The sequence below is a fragment of the Eptesicus fuscus genome, chromosome 17, assembly GCF_027574615.1.
Source record: "Eptesicus fuscus isolate TK198812 chromosome 17, DD_ASM_mEF_20220401, whole genome shotgun sequence".
NCBI lineage: Eukaryota > Metazoa > Chordata > Mammalia > Chiroptera > Vespertilionidae > Eptesicus > Eptesicus fuscus.
In genome coordinates, this window is record NC_072489.1 from 26,169,239 (window position 1) to 26,173,584 (window position 4,346).

The 4,346-nt window shown below is 40.3% G+C and overlaps 1 pseudogene; it reads right to left on the reverse strand.

Moving 5' to 3' along the window:
• Positions 1 to 4,074: 4,074 nt before the first annotated feature.
• On the reverse strand, positions 4,075 to 4,346 carry LOC114232922 (COX assembly mitochondrial protein 2 homolog; annotated as a pseudogene).

Here is a 4,346-nt window from a genome sequence, read left to right on the forward strand (position 1 = left end):
GACGTGTTCCACATAATATTGCCCATTCACTGTCCATATAATTAGTCACATTGATAGCTTCAATAAGAGGTCTTTGTTCTTTATATTTTTTTCTGGTTTCTGGGGTACTGAACAGTGTTTTATGAAGGGACTTGAAATCTTTTGTGATTTTAAACTTGGCTCACATGAAAGTCACACCTGGAATAAATAGGTGGAGCCATACTGAGTCTTTTATGAGCATATCAATCCAGTTATATTAAGTAAATGCTGTCATCAATTAAAAGGACATACTGCTTTCTGAATCACTGTGCCTAATGGCATTCAGGAAGTGTTAACAGCATAGGGTCAATATGTAGTCCTTTCAGAACAAGAGCCCAATTTGCCACTTGCTTTTTTGTGCTGCTTAGACTTACTACCTATTCATGTCCAGGTTCCTGAATGGTTTCCTCTCTTGAGTGTTAGAAACCAGACAGAATCAGCAATCAATCAGTAATTATGGACAGAGCACCCTTTTTACAAGCTGAGCACTGAGTTAGTCTATGTGGATTTTGACTTGGCTCCTCTCTAAGACAAGATACTCTTTCTACTCTTGAGGAGATTACAGTCTAGTGGAGAAATCAAAACATATAATAGGAAAATTAAATAGCTATGCAAAATGTAATACAGTGGCTGAAGTATAAGAAACATCAAAAAACAGTAACTGATTCAATGCTAAATGACTAATACTGAGACCAGTGGTTTGCAAACTGTGCTCCAGGTAACTCCAGGTGTTCAGCTGAAGGAAGCTCACAAGGCTGTAGCAGAAAAGAAGAGAAGCACCAAATAAGTGAAGCTTCAGCCAAATCCACCATCCTGGCTTCTACTCTCTCACTCTTTGGGTGTTTTTGGTTTTCCTTTTCTGTTTATTGATTTATTTTCTGTAAAGGATCTTCTCATACAATTTCATATCAAGAAAGGGCCTCAAATTTATGATTTTAGAAACCACTGATACATTCTTAAATGCTATAAATTTCAAAATCACTTAGTGTAATCTCTATGACCTATTGTGGTATCAGAAGGTTCCTTGGTGGAGAAAGACTGAGGACTTGACAGATGTCAATGATTTGGATAGTTAGAAAATTTCCAGCTTAATGGCTTCTATAAAAAACACTAAGATGCCTGAATAAGTGGTAGTCCAGGTGCTATGCCGTGGTTTGGGTGTGGTATCTTATAGTCTAGATTAGGTAAAGTTGCTGGGCAAAAGTGACTTAAGAGGTATTATCTTGGAGGGAAACCATATCAAAATCCACACAGACAGTCACTATTTCATAGAAAGAACCCATGTACACAGATGCAAGACAGGTATCAGCAAACAAAGTGGAGAAAAAGAAGTTTGCAGTAAATGGACAGAGTTTGGCTGGCCTGACAGGAAGTCAGTGTGAGTGCGGTTCCTGGACCAGCTAAGGCAAACACCAGAGCTAGATTAGTTTCAGAACTAAGAGTGAGAGTCCTGGCTTGCTAAGAAACACTGGACTGGAAAAACATGAGGATGGGGTCCTCTTCTCCCAACGATCCTTTACTCTTGAAATGAGTAGGCAGCCTCTTAACAGAGAGATGAGCAGAGAAAGCTCTAATATCCTGATACCATTTCTCTCTTCAGCTGACCTTTGGGCTAGAGACCAGGGGGGATCAATTCTGCTGTTATTGCCTGAGAGATAAAGTTGTGGGAAGTCAAATGCATTACTCAAAGCATTTGCAGTTAATAACAGAACTGGTGTGTATTTTCTGAGCACAAGTAATATGCTTTTCTAGATTACACAGATAAATATATAAACACATCATAAGCATTATTGAACTACAAGCACAAAAATTAGTAATTTAAGCATTGAAAATATTATTAGAAGAAGAGGTGAGTTTCTTGTAGAATTAAAGATAATGAACAAACAAATCTCAGAAAAGACGAGAACAGGGCTAAGATTGGGGGAGTCTCAGCAGCAAAAGCTTGAGGACCCCCCCACCTCTGGAGGCTGCCCTTGAAGATTCCAACTTGCTTTCATGTCTGCATGACTCCAGTAACCCCTTTTCAAGTTCTCAGGAAAGACAGTATCATTGGCTGTTACCAAGGAGTTTTAATCCTTGAGGTAATCCTATCTAATAAAAGGGTAATCTGCAAATTAACCATCACTCCATCACAAAGATGGCAGTGCCCAGTCCTCTCAGCCCGCCAGAGTCCCCCAGTCCCAGGGGGGCAGCCGCTGAGAGCAGGCAGCATGAGCAGCCTGGCAGAATGCTTGCTTCATTGCCATTCCGCACCCGGCTGTAGAGGGCCTCTGGGCCACAGAGAGCCTCTGGGCAGCAGGCGCAGAGTGGCCAGGCCCTGCAGAGAGCTACTGGCGCACAGATTAGTGCGCAGGGCTCCTAGTCAAGTATAACAAGGAGAAAGGGTAAGTAGAACTAGGAGATCTCTGTGAACCAGGAAGCCTCTACAGTATGTAACTATATATATATATATATATATGTATGTGTATATGTGTGTGTGTATGTGTGTGTGTGTGTATGTATATATGTATATACATATACACACACACACACACACACACACACACACACACACACACACACATACTATATTCACTGGTCTAGGAGTCATGGGAACAGACATCTAAGATGTACTGAAATACGATGAACTCCATCAGTCACATATAGTGCTTGTTGATGACAGTGCTCTTGAAAAATGGTAACAAAGAAAGTTTCTCTGCTTTTGACTGTTTGGTAGAGCACAGTAGTGACATGAGTGCTCCTCCAATATGTTCTTAGAACATGTTCATGCTTACCCCAGGTTTGTACATACTATTATAATTGCCTTTTTGCCAGGTTGCCTTTTTTTTTTTTTTTTTTTTTTTTTTTTTTTGTCCCTAGACTGGCTGGAAGCATCTTAAGAATAGGGGCTGTTTCTTGTTCACCTCTGCATCTCTAATTCCTGTACTACAGTTAGAGGATTAACATTTCTTACCTGTTGAATGAAAAATATGCCTGTCAGTCTCAAGATGGATTTACCTATTGGTCAGACTCAGGAAAGGTGTGTGTTCTCCAGGCAAAGGTTTTGAGTAAAATAATAGGAGAGTAGAGGAAGATGAGAGCCTTGATCCAGGACTCACAGCATGAAAGTGGGTGGGAGGCTGATTAGAAATAAATCACACAGTAAGGTCATGGGAAGCAGATCTCCATGACAGAGGCTGAAGCAAAGGAGCCCTGGAAGGTGGTTCTGATCTCAGCCTATCGTGGCCCCTAAGGCAAAGAAAGCCTGGCTGATCTTATTAAAGGTTGGGGCTGTTATCTCCAAACAGGTTCTGCAACATCAAATGCTAAGTGCTCTTCCATCTACACTTCCTCTTCCAAATGTGTGTCCTAAAAGGAGAGAAGTAAATGGGAAGGGGGGTGGGGTGCTGTGTGGTTCCCCTTGAGCCTCATCTCCTACCCAAAGGGAAATGGTTAATATTTAACTTTCTGTATATAACCCTTCCATAAATTTTTTATATAACACCTGATTTCCAGACAATCTGCTTACATCTGCTGTTCCCCAGGGGGATTTCTTTAATTGTAGAGGTGAGGAGTTTTCCTTTTCTAAATTAAGTCATGTTGGTCATACAGCCCACGGATGAAATTCAGTAATAACAAAACCACCTCCCGTCCAGCTACCATTGAGGCCCTCTAGAAAACAATGCTTCTCTGAACAATGTTGCCAATATAGCTGAATTTGACCCAAACACTAGCAAAAAACTCAGGTCTTCCATTATTATCCTTAGAGTTAACTGAGCATGTCTTCTTGTGTATCACACTTATCTACTCAGAAACTTTTTAAGTCAATTATTTTATTTAGGGAGATAAATTACTCAAATGTTAACTTGTTGTAGGCAAAGGAAAGAAACATTAAAAGTCAGGTGTGTTGGTAAAAGAATCAGAGTACTAAAGGCTCTGCCCAACAAATATTCTGAATCCAGGATTTCTGTATTTCTCCATGCCTCGATTTCTCCTGGTTCACTTGCTATTCAAAAGATTCTGGAGACCAAATGAGATAGGATTGCTTTGGTTTTATCAACCAAGAGTCTTCAGATCTTCTCTCAGCCAAGGCATCCAGTGATAATATAATTTATGTTTCAGATTCCTCTGAAGGATTAGAAAGTCTTTTTCACATAGCATTACCAAGCTCCCTGCTCTTGGTCCTCTTTTCCATGTACTCATTCTTCAAGCATTTTCTCATCTCCTGATCAAGATCATTGCAATGACCAAAAAATTTCAGAATGCTGTGATTTTTGTGAAATTCCTTAAGTGTTCATCAAGACGTTGCATTCTTCAGTGTGCAAGTGTGGAGATAAGTCAGGATCCAT